The sequence below is a fragment of the Bemisia tabaci genome, chromosome 2 (genome assembly GCF_918797505.1).
Source record: "Bemisia tabaci chromosome 2, PGI_BMITA_v3".
Lineage (NCBI taxonomy): Eukaryota > Metazoa > Arthropoda > Insecta > Hemiptera > Aleyrodidae > Bemisia > Bemisia tabaci.
Window position 1 is genome coordinate 7,335,562 of NC_092794.1, and position 19,950 is coordinate 7,355,511.

Here is a 19,950-nt window from a genome sequence, read left to right on the forward strand (position 1 = left end):
AGGGCAAAAGTATTGTTTCCATCTTTAACCAATAAAACTTTATTATGTGATTTTAGCCCTAAACCTCTTGGACTGGTTTTTGAAAAACTACTCACTTTCTGTGTAAACTTTTGAAATAATTTAATCGTTCTCAAAATGCACTGCTGAGAGCATACCGAAGCCAAAGAGAAAGAGCCCCAAGGTGCGAAAAAACTTCGATGAGAAGGACCGAACTTCGGTTCATAGAGGGTGATCCAAAATTCTCCACCATCCCTATAACCTCAGGATTTTTGCTTTCCTTCAGGGAGGTGGGAGGTTCTCCTGACATAATTTTGGGTACAATACATTTGGGTCCCAGAAGTAGTGTTCTTTGACTCTCAGGCACTCAAGTCTCCAACTCAGTTTATTCAAAAGTTAGAAAGATGCTGTCTGGCGCTGGTATTTCAGGACTTTTATATCACCCCGTATGCTCTTATCAATTTTCGGCCGGAACCTCTACAATTTTGCTGCCTGGCGCTGGTGATCCAGGACTTTTATATCACTCCGTATGCTCTTATTAATTTCGGCCGGAACCATTAAAATTGTTGGTCAAATAAACCAAACTACAGTCCAAAAAATCGGGTGACTTTTAGCACAATTTTTTAACCAAGTTGACAGTCTCTGTGGTTGAAATTTTCGGTTATATGTATAGACCAAAAAGTTCGGTATGTCGAATGAACCGAAGTTTTTTTTCTCTCTCGACTTGCATCACCTTCAAGGTTTTTTTCCGTCATAGTGGATTGAGATAAATAAAGGGGGGTGGAAGACGGAGGGAGAAGAACGCGAGAAGGCGAGAGAGAAACCGGTTCAATCTTCCCATCGCACGCAGCGGAACTTCGAGACTTACCTCGCGCGGATTGAAAAGGGTAAATAAGTCACTTATTGTTACAAAGATCTTTATTGACCCGCGCTCTCCTATCAACCCCCCCCCCCCCGCACTCCGTGCTGCGGGCGTTAAAGGGCAGTCTCCTCGAATTCGGACGGTGAGATCGGGGGACAGGGACCCGATGTCAGAGTCGAGAGGTAAAAAATCGAGTCCTCGCGGACATTTATCAGGCGGGCCAATCTGCACGGACAGGACCTGGACGCACAGTCGCGGGGGTCGGGTCGATCGGGACTTTTTTCATTGTTCCGCTGGCATTTAACCGGACCACAGAACGGTTCCTACCAGGGTTGCGCAAGTGAGATGAAAAATCCACCGCGTTTTAGCAGAAAGGAACCAAACCACATCAGCTATTGCCATAACTGCACTGGAAAAAAAAACATATAGGATCTAGAGTCCAGACTCTTGAAAGCATTGACAAGAAAAAATACTCTTGATTCAATCAGATTTAAGCTTAAATCAAGAACTAAGCTTCTTAATTTGAGCGGATTTCCTTTTGACTTAAGCTTAAATCTGATTGAATCAAGAGTATTTTTTCCTAAGCTTAAATCAAGAACCAAGCTTCTTAATTTGAGCGGATTTCCTTTTGATTTAAGCTTAAATCTGATTGAATCAAGAGTATCTTTTCCTAAGCTTAAATCAAGAACCAAGCTTCTTAATTTGAGCGGATTTCCTTTTGATTTAAGCTTAAATCTGATTGAATCAAGAGTATTTTTTCCTAAGCTTAAATCAAGAACCAAGCTTCTTACTTTGAGCGGATTTCCTTTTGATTTAAGCTTAAATCTGATTTGAATCAAGAGTATTTTTTCCTAAGCTTAAATCAAGAACCAAGCTTCTTAATTTAAGCGGATTTCCTTTTGATTTAAGCTTAAATCTGATTGAATCAAGAGTATTTTTTCCTAAGCTTAAATCAAGAACCAAGCTTCTTAATTTAAGCGGATTTCCTTTTGATTTAAGCTTAAATCTGATTGACTCAAGAGTATTTTTTTCTTGTCGATGTTTTCAAGAGTCTGGACTCTAGATCCAATGTGTTTTTTTCCAGTGTATTGCCATAACTAGGCAATTTAATTTCTTACATGGAAACGGTTGTGCGGATTTGTGCGCAAATTTCAGTGAATTTCGTGCATTTTACGAAGCGGATTCCTTAAAATGTCCAAAGGTTTCCGCACAAACGTTCGCTGGTAAAATATTAAATTGCCAAGGAAAGGAAAGGAAATTATGCCAAAGGAACCAAGTAACATCAGCTATTGCCAAATTTAACTGGGAATTTCATGTTTTACCAGAGAACGTTTGTGCGGATTCCTTTGGAATTTCAAAGAATTTGGTTCGTAAAATGCACGAAATTTATTGAAATTTGCACACAAATCCGCACAAACGTTTTCGTCAGGGTGTCTATCATCAGATTTCCTCAATTTCCAGAATCTATCAGGATTTGAGGTCATTCAGGATTTAATCCCGATTCCATCAGGATTTGAGGAAAAATTGGTCGTATAATCAGGATTTGAGAAAAGTCGGCTGTCCGATCGGATTTTTTTATGCTTTCGCATACGCTTATGCAGAAATTTCAATTTTTCTCCGCATAACATCAGGATTTGATCGGATTATGAAATCAGGATTTAGCAGTTAAAAATCAGGAAAATCAGGATTTCCCAGAATGGGCTTTAGGAGGTGTTAAAATTTTTTCGTAGAAAATATTTATCCCTAAGAAAATTTTTAAGTATCTCCTTCGAAATTTTGAGATTCATTAGAATAGGTATATTGATTAAGACTTTGTAAAAAATTGAAATAAACACATATAAATTGTTCTTAATTTTTTTATCATCAGAAATTTGGCAACGTCTCAGTATTTCTATGACTTTTCGTTTGAACGGCCACAATGAAGGAGTTCTTTACGACCAAGGATACCGTTCTTGCGGAGGCTCACGCGGACACGTGTAGGCGTTATAGTTTCAGCGTTGTTGTTCCTCTTGCGCAGCGGACTGATTATTATTGAAAGTTACAGACAAAGCTGTAGACAGCTTTTATTTTGCTATGATTTGGTTAAAATGATATTAAATCATTCATACACAAGAAAACTGAGATGAACATGGAAAAAATAATAAAAAAAGCCGAGTATGATCGCCGATTAAGCCAAATATCCTATACTCGAGTATATTCTTAAAGGTTGGAAAATAGCCAAAATGTGTGCTTTTAAATCGTACATCATCTTCTTCCTTCATTTACGACTAGAGACAAATAGACACCCTCCACTGATATACAACCATTGTCGGAAGCTTTTCATTTTTTAGCATCATCATTCAACTGTTACTCGTACCTTTCGCTTCAATGAGTCATTGAAATGGTGATTTGCTTTTTACGTAACATTTTGAATGGGAAACAAAGCGCGGTGCTATAATGATTACCCTGTCTAGCAGCCGTTGGTTATTTACTTGTTATGCTAAATCATAGAAAAAAAGACTTTTCTAGCTCACCCATTCACAATGCTTGGATGGCCTGTTATTGCATGGCCTGTGGCAGCACGATATTTGGACGAATTTAAGCCAAAAAAGTAAGCCTAATTTTTGCGCAATTCCCTGCCCTGTTTTATCGTTTTCAACAGGAGAACAAAAAACACTTGGTCTGCATTTTGCAATTTGGAACGATAAATTGGACTGCATTTTGCAATTTGGAACCATAGATTCTGGCCCGGTTTAAAAACAACGTATGTGCCATTGGTTTCCCTATGCACATAAGTGTTTTTTCAGATGAGCCAGAATCTATAGTTCCAAATTGCAAAATGCAGTCCAATTCTGGCTCACCTGAAAAAAAATACTTATGTGCATGGGGAAAGTAATCGCACGTACGTTGTTTTTAAGCCGATTGTAAAATGTAGTCCATTTCATCTTTAAACGTTGTGAAAATATATCCTTCAGAATACAAGGAGAAACTTTTGATGTAGTCAGGATGATTCTGGTCAAATATCTCCAATTTGAGGCGAGCGCTTGTCTATGTCGATGCCGAGCCATCCATAACACAACGCGGGAGAAAATCGCGATCCTCCGCCGAGGAACGGAGAAGTTAATTGGACCGTGACTTATTCGTCAACTTTCTTTGACCGCAAGTCGAACTTGAATCGTTGGACCGGGAACCCTCTGAACGTCAAAACGTGACGTTCGTCGCACGTCGGCGGATCCGCGCGCGAACCCAATCCTCAGCTCCGCGCGCAACCTTCGTCCGTGCTCTATCGAAATTCGTTCTTACTCAAAAATTTTCAGAATATTATCAGGGTGTCTACCAGTCCGTAAAGTCCGGAAAAAGTACGCATTTTTTAAGATCGGTCCGTAAGTACCTTAAAAGTACGTAAATCTCGCGGAAGGTCCATAATTTTTCGCATTTTGCGCTGCGCGTTCAGTTCGATTACCTGATAGTTATGCAACCCTCTGTGCGTTGGCCGTCAGGTGTATTAGTACAATGCCAGCCCGTAAGAGCGCGGTTGTGTAGAGGAGCGGAACGAGGCATTTCCCTCGATTTGACGAAACAGCCGAAAAGGCCACGGTAATAGCCGAAGTAAAGCGCGCGACAGTGCTAAATCGAAGAATTGCGATACTCGCGAAAGGTACTTAAAAGTACCTATTTTTCCCCAAGGCGAGGTACTTAAATTTTCCTTAAGTACCTAAACAGTACTTAAAAAGTACTTATTTTATTTTTGTGGACCTCAGTAGACACCCTGATTATAGATATTCGATCGATATAGATTGTGTTACACATTGAGGCAAGCAAAACCTCGTTTTAGTAATATGAGAAAATCACCACCACATTTAATGAATGTTTTTGCATCTTCTGCAAAGATTAATGCGTAAGTTACCAGTTGAGGGCGCTCAGCGTATTGTGTTTTGTTACGAAACTATGCAGTTCATTTTATTAGGAAATATATTTTTCAATTTGTTATAACTTTGTTTAACCTGCTACATCAACGACTAAACTTATACCGGTTCGCAATTGAGGAATTGCATCTCCTTGTCCAGAGCTCATACAATCATAATGAGTTCTTTATATTTTATAAGTCTCACCATTTATTTATTTATTTTCTTTTCCTCATGTTATACCTACTTGGATTTTTTCTATAGAAAGTCCTAATTAATTTTTTTCTCTCTTTTCTGTAACCAATCATCAGATTTAAAATGGTTTTAAAGTTGAGGCGAAGAAAAATGGCGGTGAAACAACAGGAGACTCTAGGAGTCCTCTACAGAACCTTCTATTTTAAGGTAATCCCATAGGTGTTGAAATGGTGCCTTGGGGAATAGTAGCAGAGCCTCTCTCTTCGTAGAAGTAGAAATAAACTGTTAGTTATGATAATTTGGATTGATTGCGGAGACTAAATTGTTTTAATTGGAGTATTATTTTCATATACCTAAATTTCTTTGTACATCTATCACCTGATTAATCAATTTTATATTGTGACTGAGATGTTAGGGAGATACCTAATAGCTGGCAGCACTTATACCCATGAAATACGTCCGTTTCACTCCTATCAAATATGTTTTTTTCTATTTCGGTGCCCACAAATAAATTGAAACACGTATTAAATTAATATTTTCTTCTCATTTCTTTTTTACTTGGTTTGTTTGTTTTGTTTTTTCTTCTGAGTAGTATGAACACACATAGTTCCCTATATCGAAAGATACAGGTTAAATCCTTCATAACCTCGCAAATGAAAAGGGCTTTTCTTTGTTAAACGATCGAATGTAGGTAGCTAAATTCAAATGCAAAGATGGCATATTATTCTGTGGAACTTTTTTTAAACGTATTTAGTCCTCCCAAATAGGAATTCGTTTTGAATACTGCAATCCATTTTAGACGTCTTAGAGGTCCCTTTTCCGTGAATATATTCAGATAGTCATAGAATGCTGCCAGCAAACGGACTCCATATTTGATTGCCATGCTTGTAATTATATTATAACTAACTAGAAATTAATTTACCTATCTACCGTAGTTAAATTGGCACTCTTGTCATATACTCTCTCTATTTTTCGGTTCTTTATGTAGTGCGAGGTGAAGCGCGTGGTATGTTATTTTCCTGTACCAGAAATGTATTTATAACTCAAATAATGATAAAGTTCGTTTCTAGAGCAGTTCATAACTTGTATCCTCTATATGGGGAGTAGCGTGGTCTGAGTACTTTCAGAATCTATAGCAGCAGAGAATTATTTCAATAACGAATATTGTATTCGAAGGATTGAAAAAAATTTTGCAAGTCATACCCTCTAAAAACTTTATGAAAATTGCACAATATTAGTGCGACACCAAAAAAAAAATGTAAGCACACGATTGTCCACTGTAGACGAAATTAGAAATCTCGATGGTTGAAAAATACTTTCGAGAAGCCCATAAAATTGTGTCTGTAGATAACTAACTTTTCCTTTCTTCCCATTCCACTTCTCCTCTATTTTTCGCAATAAAGCTCCCCCCCCCCCCCCCCCCCCCACTCAGACAGAACATACTGAAGAACGATCATTGTGACTGCTGGATTATAAAATTGTATTTTTCAACTCTGTCTTAAAAATTGTGGAAGAAGACAATTTCCAAAGCCTTTGATTCAGAAAAATCAATTCTCTGCTGCTCTAGCTAGAATATATACCTACTTAGGCTAGGCTCTTTTAGGTTTTTAATTTATAAATAGTTAGGCTAGGTTTAATTCTCCTAGGATTTTGGAAACTGCATGTGTACATTTTCTCTGCGATATATTGTAGCTATACATAGTCTGCACCAGCTCAAGTGAGCCGGTAGAGTCGGGATTTGAAGCCCTCAATGGCAACGCATCTACCCCCAGGCTGGGTTTTGTACATGTAAACTTGAACGATAGAAGTCAATGAATCAGTATAATTATCTTGTTATCTGTGTACTTTTTTTTATTGGTAGATGCTCTCAATCCCAAAGACTGAAATATTCGTTCCGCTCAGTTGAAACTAATCATTGTAAGTTGCTCAGTCATGGTTATACTATTCTATTAGTGGGATAAGATGTATTTTTTGCGTTTTCCTCTAGTTACATTTTTCTTACTCTATTAACTAAAAAAACGAATTACAAATAATTTCGATCAAAATGAGATCGTACCTATTTACAATTTTCCGGTCATAATTTTCTTGTATCTCTCAGTTTCAAGAGCTCAGGCTCTTAGTGCTTGTGTGAGAAATTTTAGGGTATACCAGCGAAAGATTTCTGTACACTGAGAACACGAGAAGAATACTTCGCTCACACGGCTGTTGTTGTTTTGCGACGTAAAAGGGTTCATTGGTTCTACTCTCATCTGAAAATTTGAATAATAAGGAAACGATATTCCTGGCTCAGTTCAGAGGCAATGTACCATCCCTTCTCACATTCAGATAGGTGATTTTATGGTTGAACTAGAACTAGTGGTGCCGTACTGCAAGATGTAGCCCTATCGGATTACATTTTTCATTAAGGAGCCACCATCTCAGGTTCCTCCATAAAATCACTTCTCTGCATAGAGAAACCAATGGTATATATGTTGTTTCTAAAATGAGCCAGGAATAGTGGTTCCTTACGGCGAGATGTAGCCCAATTAGTATTCCAGCGGAATGCTTTCTGTACCTTTTAGCACCAGCTTAAACTCTTACGCTACGGTGTTATCGTTCAGCGGCTCAACGTGCTGTTTTTATCGGGGGGGGGGGGAGGCGGGGGGCAGGGGGGTCCTGAGGTGCCCTTTCATTTGCGCCGAGCGCGAAGCAAAAGGCGATCCACTTTACGAGGCCACTACTGTCGCGCTAAGGGAAAACGCCGTATCAACCTTCAGGCGTTGCCAAATTTCCTTCGATAAATCCTGAAGTTTCAGGGAAATTTATGAATATTTCTCCTCTGGTTTCCCGGAGGATTTCGTTCATGATTTCATCTGAAGAGTCGGAAAAGTTCAAGAAACGATATTGATGTCTTTTCTCCTAAATAATGATTTTCCGAGGAGAAATTTGGCAACATCGGAATGCTCATACGGGGTTTTCCCCCGGCGCGGTAGACTACACGGCGCGGTTCCGTTGCGTGGCTTCGATGTTCAAGTGTAACTTTTATAATTAATAGGATCCAACTTTTAAGTTTCCCACTTTGAGCGGGGCCTCGCCGCCCCCCCCTCCCTCCGCTCCCTCCCCCGCACAACTCGGTAGCAACTTCGCGTTTCCTCGGAACGAGTTGCGGAGAATTATTCGCCCCAAAATTAAGAACTCGCCCCCGCACCCCCCGCAACGCGCTCGTTAAACGAAGGTATACGGCATGCGGTTACCAGCCCGGGATCATTTATCAATAGTCTCGTTTCGTTGGCGGATCCAGCGAATTGGCAACATCGTTTTTCTTCATTTGAACCTATGGAAACGTATCGATTCTTGGAGGGGCCAGTGCTCCGATAAGAATCGATTATTTAGCATAGGTTTAAATGGATGGAATGCGGTGTTGCCAAATCACTGGATCTTTAAACCTATGGATATGTATCGATTCTTGGAGGGGCCAGTGCTCCGATAGGAATCGATTATTTAGCATAGGTTTAAATGTTTGGAGTGCGGTGTTGCCATATCACTGGATCCGCCACTGTAGGAGTGTCGATTTGGGGGAAACGTCGGTTCGCATGGAAAGAATGCAAAAGGCAGAACTCGTTTCCTGCGGTGCCAACTAACGGAGAACGCCGTATGGACATTCAAGAGTTGACGAATTTCTTCAAATCCAAGACGTATTCGTGAGGATTTTTTTTACATGGTTTTCCTAGAAATTTTCAGGCATTTTAGATTAAATCGCGAGCATAATTGTCCGAAAAGTTTGAAAAAAAATATTCACAATTTTCAGGAATCTAGACTGGTCAGGGTCTTCTAAATATATGAAAAGCCTGCTTCTGTGACCAAAAAAGCGTTTACCCACATAAATAAAGAACTTTGGTTACATGAACCAATCGATGGTCACAATTGAAGGTTTTTTTCCTCCTCACTAAGAGTGGTTCCGTCCCTTAACTTACGGAATTAGGGAAATTAACTTCAATTTCAAGGAAATGTTTGTATGTTTTCCCAAGATTTTGATTTCCCTTCAGGTTCAGCCAAAATTATTTTCAAATTATCTTTCTTCGGTGAACTAACGAGTTGCCGCTGTAAATGAAGATTGTACAGTATTGGAACTTTACTCTTGTGTTTAATTTCTCAATATAGAGCCTATTTTCGTCACCATTGCCTCATTATAAAAACGAAGTGTACCTTTTCCGAAAATATCTTACTAACAATGTAGTGTAGTTTTCGTCACAAGGTGTATTGATGATTACATAGTCTTAGTGGAAAATTCTATTTCATAGATGTAAGCTTAGATATCGTTTTTCTTCGTTTTTCTTTGGAAATGCAGTATTAAATGCAAACTTATTCTTCTAGAAGTAGGTGTTTACTAACACTTATTCGTACCGATTTTTACCATGTATAACTTTTGAATTTTCTTGTGATTATTTATTACCTTCCGTTATTGCGACTTGTCCATCTGCTGAAGAGGATCAAACGCACACCTGTTTTCACAGCGAACCGCAACAAAACAAGATGAAAGAAGAAACAACGAGGAACAACAAGGACACAGCAACTGCATTTTCTGAAGACCAGTGAATTTCGTTGGAATAGAATTTGCTTATTTAACAGCAAATTTAACCTCACTTCAAATCTGCGATGTATTAGAACAAAAGTACGGTGTGCATGTATGCGGCTGCATTAGTCAAACACTTTAAGAAGCCTTAGTACTTCACCTCTTTCTGCTTTTTTCTCTTTTTTATATAATAGGTAACTTATTGAAAAATCCAAAACCGGCTTTTTTGCCATTGATCAGCGCCCACGAAAAAGTTATCAACTGAAATTTTCGACGTAGAAGTCGATTCAAAGATAATAATCAGCTCACTTAGAAAGAGAGAAAAACAAGCCAAAAAACTGAATGACTCAGTTTTTAGTCGAAACGTTTTGAGTTTTTTATCGTTGTATTACAGTCTTGCTTCACGTTTTCCCCCCATGTTCTCCTTCCACCGTTCTACCGTGCTAAGGAAAAACGCCGTATGAGCCTTCAGGCGTTGCCAAATTTACTTTGAAAAATCTCGAATTTTTGGAAATATTTGTTTATATTTTTCTCCCACTTTTCTTAGAAAATTTAGTTCGTTATTCGATCTAAATAGTCCGAAAATTTCAAGGAAAAATATTCATTATTTTCTTCCAGAATAAATATCTTCAGAGAGAAAATTTGGCAACATTCAAATGTTCATACGGCGTTTTTCCTTAGCACGGCAGCATTGTCTCGGGCTGCCTCGTAAGAATTTGTATCCATCGTCGAGGAATACCTCCGTGCTAAGGAAAAACGCCGTAAGAACCTTCAGGCGTTGCCAAATTTCCTCTGATAAAACACGAATCTCCTGGTAAATTTATGAATATTTTCCTCCCGATTTTTCAGATAATTTTGTTTTCAATTTCACCTAAAGTTCCTGAAAATCTCAAGGAAAAACATCTATAACGTTCCTCAGAAATAAACATTTTATCGAAGGAAATTTGGCAACTCTCGAATGTTCATACGGCGTTCTTCCTTAGGACGGCAGACTAAGCGACGTGGTTAAACTCCAAAATCTCTATACCAGAAAATAGACCATCGAGTAATGGAGGATGGAAGCGAGGATGAAACAACTTATGTAATTCAACAATTTTGGCAAATGTTAAATATGCTCAAGACGACGCGGCTTGAAGTGCGGAGGGGGGGGGGGGGGGACTCGAGTCGGTTAATCGCACAGATATATACAGACTCACATGCGTTCCCCTCGCACCCAGTGTGAGTAATTAATAGCACCTGCTCCTTGTAGTTCGTCCCGGAGTCGCATGTTAAGCGCGGCTTTGGGGGACGCGCCGGAGTTGATATTTTAATATGGAAATGAAACTAGAATCTGTCTAAATCATTTTAATTCGGCAGACATTAACCTCCGCTTAATTAATAACCCCCGACCGCACCAATATGTACCCTTAAAGTACATAGAGTCGCAGCGTAAATGGGAGAGCTGGCGCCATGTTCCGGTCGACGAGTTCCGAGCCCGGTGTGCGCCGAGCTTCGGTCACTTTTTCCATACATTTTCGATCCAAAATGCCGATGTAGAATACCAGGGTGTCCAGCATCAGGATTTTCCCGATTCTATCGGGATTTGAGGTCGGTCAGGATTTAATCCCGATTTCATCAGGATTTGAGGAAAAATCCGTCGTAAAATCAGGGGTTGAGAAAAGTTGGCAGTCCGATTGAATTTTTTTATCGAGCTAGTTTTGTGAAGTTACACTCGCGTTGCCTAAGGTCAGGATTTGATCAGGATTTGGAAAAACTATGGAATCAGGATTTAGCAGTCAAAAATCAGGATTGCCCAAAATGAAAACAAACTAGACACCCTGACAGGGTGCCTAGCATCAGGATTTTCCCAATTTTCCCGACTCTATGAGGATTCGAGGTCAATCAGGATTTAATCCCGATTTCATCAGGATTTGAGGAAAACTCGGTCTGAAAATCAGGATTTGAGAAAAGTCGGCCTTCCGATCGGATTTTCTTGTCGAGCTATTTTTGTGAAGTTATATTACATTAATTCTTTTCCGTAAAAAATCAGGATTTGATCAGGACTTGGAAAACTCATGAAATCAGGATGTAGCAGTCAAAAATCAGGAAAATCAGGATTCCATCAGGATTTCCCAAAATGAAAAAAAACTAGACTCCTTGGAACAGGGAAAATAGTGTTGCCAACTTTTAAAATCACCACCATTCAGGGGCGAAGCGTGACTCATCGACGATCGGAATCGATTATCATCACCCTAATCGATTCTTTTCCATATGCTTAAACGGCAGATCAAGATGGCTCTCGGATACAAATCAGCGTAACGATTGCGGCATCTTTTACGATGACGGAGCTCTCAATGAGCAATAAGAAACTGTATCCTCTCAGACGTAACTTCAATTTATGGCTCGTTACTTTTAATGGCGCTCTGCGAAACGGGAAGGGTACGGCGGGCGGGGTGTGAAAGTGCGAACAAAGCGACCTCTGGATAACTCTATGTTACCGGTGCAGCTTCGGAGGGCGGGATACTTAGGACCCGGTAATTATCTGCGTTTGTAGTGTGGGTGGTATCGACGTTTTGAAGGAGCAAGATCACATTTTCGTCGCGTCCGTCAGTGTATACTCCCGTTTATATATTTTAATTCTAGGTGTAAACTTTCATCTTGCACTCTTGTGTGTGGTTTGAAAGTCGGCCACGGCGAAGTCGCCTCAATCTTTTCGTAATTAGCAGCAGTAGATCGTAAAGGGTTTCATTAGCTCATAACTTAAGAGTGTGTAACCTACACCGAAAATTATTTGCTGAGGAAGTAACACTTTGTTGCATTCGTCTGCGCCTCGTAATTCTTAACCGCGTCCGTTAAAAAGTGGCATACGACTGAGTGGCGTTTTATGACCTGAAAATAGAGAGAGTGGAGATAAGACAATTGGAAGTTTCGCGCGTCGGTTTTTTGCCTTCATTTTTTTAGGTAGGCCAAAAATACTCACCGTGCAGCAATATCTATACATTTAGGCATGTGGATCAAGTGTTCTCAAAAATCTTTTTATATTCAAGTTCCCATTGTTGGTAACCGATTTCAAACACAAGAAATTATACTTTACTCCGAAATGCCCTTAGAGAAACAGTGATTCCGTAGCAGTGTAAGAGAAGGAAATGTCACTGACTGCCATGCTAAAGGAGAACTCCGTATGAGCTTTCAAATTTTGTGAACTGCTCCCCACTTACATGTCCTAATCCTATAGAGATATGGATATGCTTCCTCGAAATGTTTAGGCATTCTGAATTTTTATTAACTTACAAGCAAAATTATCGGAAAAATTAAACGAAAAAAATTCACAAGTTTTTGTGGAAGTTCGTTTTTAGCCAGATGAAAAGTACGTCTAAATGTTCGTACGACATCCTTCCTTAGCACGATAGTATATTTCTTCGCCGGGATGCCATTGATGCCATATAACCCTGGTAAAAATTGGCGATAGGAGCTGCGTCTCAAAACACCATAGGAGTTCTTATAGCCGACTAAAGAAGGCTATTGAAAATCATATAGCTGGCTGTAGAAAGAGGAGCAAAACATATAGCCGGGCTATCCGAAGCTATAAGAAAATCGGGCTACAGTTCCTATCGCCGGGCTTTACACTTTATCGCTATTGGCTATAAAAGGCCATAAGAAATTGTGTAGAAAGTGTGCTTTGGAAATCATTAAGTTTGATACGGAACTACCTTGATATTTACAAAACACACATTATATTTTCCTTTAAAACATATTTTTTTTTCATCAATTAAAATGAGAATTATCCAAACAGAGTGTGCAAACATTTCAAAATCATGAGTTGAAAAATGCTGACTCCGCAAGATTAAACATTAGAGCCCAACTCAAAGCGGAGCGGCGACGCACTGGCGCCTACAAACCTAACGGGATACTTCACGTATTGCGCAATGCGTGAAGTATCCCTGTTAGGTTTGTAGGCGCTAATGCGCGCTTTGCGCTCTCTGCCCGCCCGCCGCGCCGCAGCGTGCCACGGCGTCTGAAGCAACTATTTCACACCGGAGGTATTGCACAGTATCATAAGAAATTGAAGGCGCTCCAACATATTAAGAATGACAGTCATCCTTCAAAAGTACGGAGCTTTCCTCGCAAAATAAATCAAGATAGTACGGCACAAAAAGAGAGCGGTGGTCCAAAAACTAACTAAGTCCTAGTATCCGTATTTAGTAACGTTTAGCACAAACTTTATCGCCTGGCTGTTGCTTAGTCGCCATCGGCTATAAAAGGCTAAAAGAAATTGTACAGTCGGCTACAGAAGCTATTGGAAGTCTTACAGCCGGCTTTAGGTCTATGGTATTTTGGAACACAGATTCTACTGCCAATTTTTACCAGGGAAGGCTGGAAAATCGGCACCCCTCCCCCCTCTATTCTAACCCGTGTAAAATGTCTACATTTGACCGTTCGACCTGGCAATATTGGGGTGCTGAGTCCGCGAATTTCCATAACGTCCAGGGAACTCCGAGATGGAACAATTCATGAATTATGTACGCCTTAAATGTTATTGGCGTGATTAACTGAATCAAATTATTTTTTCATTTAATTGATGATTAATGAATTCAACCAAAAAAACAGATTACATTTAATGAGGAGAATGATTCACTTCATCTTTGTGAGGAAAATCTAAAGAATCTCATCAAGAGTCAACAGTTTTCGTAAACTTTCGCAACTCTATCTATTTTCTTGGTGTTTTTGATTTTGTTAATGCTTGCATTTGATGTACAACTTTCCGAGTGGTGTTTTTGATAGGTTTCGTTCTTTCAATCGAGAAAGGTTACACTCGTCAGTTTTCCTAATGTCGCAGCGAAATTTGAAATAAAATAGTCCATCAAAACTGTCGAACTTTCCCCTTCTTCTATTTGGACTACATTTTGCAATTAGGAACTATAAATTCCGGCCCGGTTTAAAAACAACGTATGTGCCATTAGTTTCCCTATGCACATACGTGTTTTTTCAGACGAGACAGAATTTACAGCTCCAAATTGCAAAATGCAGTCCATTTAGCACTGCAGCATGAGTGAATGCTGAGAACCACCGTCGCACATTGGATCGAGCCAGCGAGAGAGGCAGGACAAAATTCGAAAACTTTCAACGCTTATACCTCCGTTTATTCACAACTTTGACGCTCTAAAAGTGGTTTCATTGGTTTCTTCGTGAAATTGCCGTCTATAACAAAGACATAAAGACGGAGCGCTCGTATCTAAAAGCACGGGGAAAAAGTGAGGCTAGGTTCGGCGCTGGGTGCTTGTGTGAGTGTGTAAATGAGCGCGGGAATCCATGGCGGCAAACGGAAATTTGATTTGAACTTGTCCTCTTGATTTTTCCACATTTCTTCTTTGAAACGTATTTTAAATTCCTAAAACGAATATACTAAGAAAGTTCGGTCTGCGTCCTAATATAATACACCTACTTTTGCTCGGTAACAGGCAGTAATCTCAGATAAAGTTAGTTTTTCTTCTGCTCATGGTGGTTCTGCAGGTTCAAACAGGCCGTTACAGTTCTAGATCAACGTTACTCCCAAATGAAATTAATCGGTCGACGACGGACTGAAACTAACCTAAAGTTAAAAAAATATGAGTGTGTACCTGAATTTGGGCAAAAATCAACCTAAAATACTTTGTTTCCGCAATTTTATTTATTAGTTCCCGCCCTACATTTGAATTCAAACTTGTCCCGATTTCGCCGCCAATCCTCTAGCCAATAGTAGAGGTGATTGAAAAGAAGCTCTAGAAGCTTCATTTTTTGCTTTTAGTGCTCCGTCTTTATGTCTTTGGTCTATAATCACCCCTTGAAATTTATGATGTGACGAGATAAACATCAAAATTTGCATTTTTGTTCGCAAAGTTCATGTTTGACCTCTCTAATTGACTCGATCCACTGTGCGTCGCGGACAATCAAAGCGGAGCAAGTTCGTTGAGTGTAGCATTTCAGACGTAAGGGCGTATCTCAATTTTCACATGAGCCCTGGAGAGCAGGAAATGATATGAATAACAGGGTTCATCTCAAAATATTGCTCACGCCGTTACGTCAAAGGAGCGACGATTTCTGCGTGCCGGCAGTATTTTACATCGGTCGCATTTATCGTTGCCTTGTCAAATGCATCGCGGAAACTAAAACTCAAGTACCTTGCCTCCCGGCCCTTCAAATACACCCCCCCAACCCCCTGAACATATTGTTGCCTAACAGATGGAGGGCGGCAAATGAACTGGAAGATGTCGCGTCGTAAATCGCCTAACTACGACTCACGGTAACGACGCCTGGTTCGTAGGCAACACCCAACACATCGTGCGGGAAGCAGCCCTGCCGCGCTGAAGAAAAATGCCGTTTGAAATTTTGCAGGAATTCTTCAGATAAAACACAACTTTTGTTAAAATTTTCTTTCTTTTGAAAGGGCCAGCAGCACTGGCCTCAGAATCGCCTTTTAAGGGTTGAAGCTTACAGATAAGCTAATAGAAGTATGTGTCCCAAGGCCTAGTTTCTACGTCCATTAGTACCGGAGGTATCCCCCTTCGAAAAGCACACGGAAAAAAGTAGGGTTTCTCCTTCATAATTGTGGTACCACACCAATTTGTTGGATAATGTGGACTTTTCAAATTATTGGGCCTCTTGACGAAGTATGAATTAAGGTGCAATTTTGAAAACTGTCAAAATTTGACTATCGCCCTGGCATTTTGTGGCATATCGATGTTGCGTCAGACGTCATCTGGTTGCATTATTGATCATTCCACACGGTCTCAAAAACCCGGGAAATTTTCGCAATACTCGGCAAGGGAAACTTGGACAAGTCGAAGACCTGGAATCCATAACTTTGATGGCCACGTCGCGATATTGAAGAAAATTTGATATCTCTAATTTTCAGGGACCTCACACTAAGAAAAAACTCGGGTCGTGGGAGACGTATTTGTGGGCCCTACAGACATACCGTCCCCGATCCGGGCGTAGCACCCGGAAAAAACGCCGTATGAACAACCGAGAGTTGCCAAATTTCTCCGGATAAAACAAGCATTCTGTAGGACATTCATGCAAGTTTCCCTTGACATTTTCAGATATTTTAGATTAAATTGTGTAGAAAATTGTCTTAAAATTTTGGGGGAAAATAGTCACAATTTTCTTAGTAAATTCGGTTTTTATCAAAGGAATTTTGGCAACGTCTGAAGGCTCTTACGTCGTTTTTCCTCAGCACGGCAGCGGAGCAGTCGAAGCTACGGCTCCAGCACCCGGAACTTTTCGGCCTCTAAGCCCGGAACGGACGGTACGTCTATACTGCCGTGCTAAGGAAGAACGCCGCATGAACATTCGAGAGTTGTCAAATTTACTTTGATGAAATGTTTATTTGTGAAGAAAATTATGAATACTTTTCCTTGAAATTTTCAGGTACTTCGGATCAAAATGCGAACAAAATTCTCCGAAAAATTGAAAGAAAAATATTCATAAATTTACCAGGGAATTCGCGTTTTATCAAAGAAAATTTGGCAACGCCTGAGGGTTCATACGGCGTTCTTCCTTAGCACGGCAGTTCCCTTTATACTGAGAGTCAAGACAATGTGAATCCATTTCTGATTCGTTCCCGTATTTTAGGCCTTCACAGAGTCACAAACGGGAATAAAGATTACATTTTCACCGATTGCAAAGATTATAGTCTGGAATGGACCAGGGAATTACGAGTTCGGCAAGGAACAAACGGAATGAGAGAAGGAACGGAGAAAGGAATTTGAGAATGGGCCGATCAAAGATTACAAAAAACGTCCAATTTGTGTAATCTTTATTCCCGTTTGTGACTCCATGAGGGGGTGTTGTCTTGACTCTCAGTATAAAGGGACTCTACTCGGCAGTATATAGCCCGTAACTTTTTTTCTAGTGCGTAAATTCGGATGGGAATTCTTGCCTGCGCCCAAGCACCTTCCCTGCAACGCGAGCTATTTCTTGCGCCGCGGGCCACGGTATTTCACGGCTCTCGATAGGGAGGGAGGTTTAAAGAAGGATCCTGAATCCGTGAATGCGGTCCGGGAGCCGAGTGAAGAGGATTTGAGTGGAGCCGAAAGGGATCAGAAAGTGTCTGAGTGGCTGAAAACGCCCTATGCTAATTCGGATGAAGCGAGCGAAATTTATGATTAAACTCGCGCCCGGCGGAGGAGGGTCGCGCCGCATCGTATTTTACACCTTTTTCAGGACCGCGCATTCTAGTCGCGAGCTAATGCCATCGCTTTTTGCCCAAATATCACCCAACGGAGCTTCTGTGCCGAGCAAGAACGACGTGCGAGCATTTACACATTGCAGGTCAGGATTGCCACATGCCAGGGAATTTTAAAAAGTCAGGGAAAACTGGATGTCGAAATAACTTTTGGGTCACCTCTATTTGCTGTCTACAGGGTGTCTAGCATCAGTTTTTAGGTCCCTGATTTTTCCCGATTCCATCACGGGATTTGAGGTCAACAGATTTAGACTCCGGTTTCATCAGTGATTTGAGAAAATCGCGTCGTAAAATCATGATTTGAGAAAGTGCGGCCGTCCGATTGGATTTTTTAGTGCTTTCGCATACGATTGGCAAGAGCTTTAATTTTTTCTCGCGCAAAAAATCAGGATTTTGAGAAATTATCAAGTCGTGGCACTTTGCAGTCAGAACACTCAGGAAAAACTCAGGAATTTCCCAAGATGTGAAAAAATCTGGATCACCTCTGATCTCAGAATGGGTTCGAAGTTTCAAACAATAAATTTTCGCCTGAAATGTATCTCTAATGGTGTCTTGTTAACCATCTGGCATTTGTCAGGAAATCTCACCAGAATGTGTCAGGGAAATTTCAGGGAATTTTATCTCCTAAATTCTGTGGCAATCTTATAGCAGGGTTGCCGGCGGTCTGGAAAACCGGGAAAGTCAGGAAATTTAAGGCGACCGGGCAAAGTCAGGGAATAATGTGTTATGATAAAAATATGTATGTTCTTGTGTTACTTTTGAAACACAAACCAAACCTAATCTAACCTAACAAGTACATCCACATAATACGTAAGTTAATAAGATTAGAACTCCTCTCATAAATATTATAAATAATAAATTTCTATAATAATAACGAACTAATGACAAACACAAGAATATTAACCCCTCCTCTCCATTAAAAAAATATATTTCATCGGAGGAAATTAGGCAACGTCGAAATGTTGATACGTCGTTTTTGTTTAGAACGGCGGAGGGCCGTTGAGGCGGCCGCAGTCGACCGTTCCTTCATTCCTGTTGATAACGACTTGAAAATATGTCGGCTGCAGATCTCGCCGGGAATTATTTATGTCCCGCCATCCGAGCCGTTTTTCTTATTATCATTGCTCCCCGTTAGTTTTCCTCCGTTTAGCTTCTTTTCTTGCTAGTCCCCCCCCCCCCCGCCCCCCCCGAGCCTCGCTTCCTATTTTCCCGCCAAAGTTTTTCACATTATCTTCCCCGCTCTCTTTTTTCTCCTCCGTTAGCCTCTGATTTTTCCTGTCTTTTCGGGGCGAATAAGTTCTTGAAAAGTTGGGCAAATTTTCTCAGCCGTGAAAATTCAGGAAATTTCATTGTAGTTCCTTGATTTCTCACCTCACGATTTTATTTTTCCACGCACCCTTTTGCAAGGTGGCGACGGTCGGGCTGGGAACCTGGAGGGAATTTTTTACAACAACGTGAAGAGACAAGTGGATTGCATTTTGCAAAAAGGAACCACTAGCATTGCAATGTTGCTAAGATTGTGCGACTTCTTTTGTCTTGGAGTAAAAACCCGATTATCCTAATAGTTTCTATTTTACTCGCTGAAAACTGTAAATTTAAGACAAAAATTACCATCTAAATTTCATAGTTTTTCACAATTTCCGCAATTTTATTGCAAAGGATGAAGTTGCACAATCTTAGCATCATTGCAGTGCTAGTGGTTCCTTTTTGGAAAATGCAATCCAAGTGAATGTCACATTTTGCCATTTGGAGAGAATACCGTTTTGAGCCCAAGGTTTAACTTTTCAAACATAGTCAAAGGATTCATATTGTTTTACGAAAATCGAGAAATTTTGCCAGAATCATGGAAGGATTTATTTATTATTTTTTTCATCACAGAGAGGTCAAGGAAAACACAGCGAATTTGATATTTTTAAACTCAGTGGCTTGTGTGTCTCAAAAGCTGCAGTATTTTTGTCAGTTACTTTTTAACATTACATGTTCAATAAATTTATTTTTTATAAAAATGAGGGAGTCGTGTGAAAACTCTCTCGCTGCGATTGTCTACTCTGCATACGGTCCACTCTACAAAATTATTTCATCTGTAAAAGAAAACCTTTGAAAGCTTTTCGAATTTGGTTTTAACTTTCGTATGAACTCTCTCTGGACACTCAAGATCACGGTTGTCTTTTTTTTCAATTTCTTATCGGAACAAACTGACAATCGTCTGTTTTAAGCCGATGATTCAACCCGTCCACCCTGAGGTCGTAGGCGGGTG

The 19,950-nt window shown here is 40.2% G+C and overlaps 1 protein-coding gene across 1 annotated transcript in view; it reads left to right on the forward strand.

Annotated features, from left to right (window-relative positions):
• Window positions 1-5,022: 5,022 nt before the first annotated feature.
• The window catches only part of LOC109032863 (uncharacterized), a 45,893-nt gene continuing 30,965 nt past the window's right edge, over window positions 5,023-19,950 (forward strand). The window contains exon 1 of the mRNA XM_072296636.1: window positions 5,023-5,145. The gene's annotated coding sequence lies outside the window, so the exon portion shown is untranslated. The remainder of the gene's footprint in view (window positions 5,146-19,950) is intronic.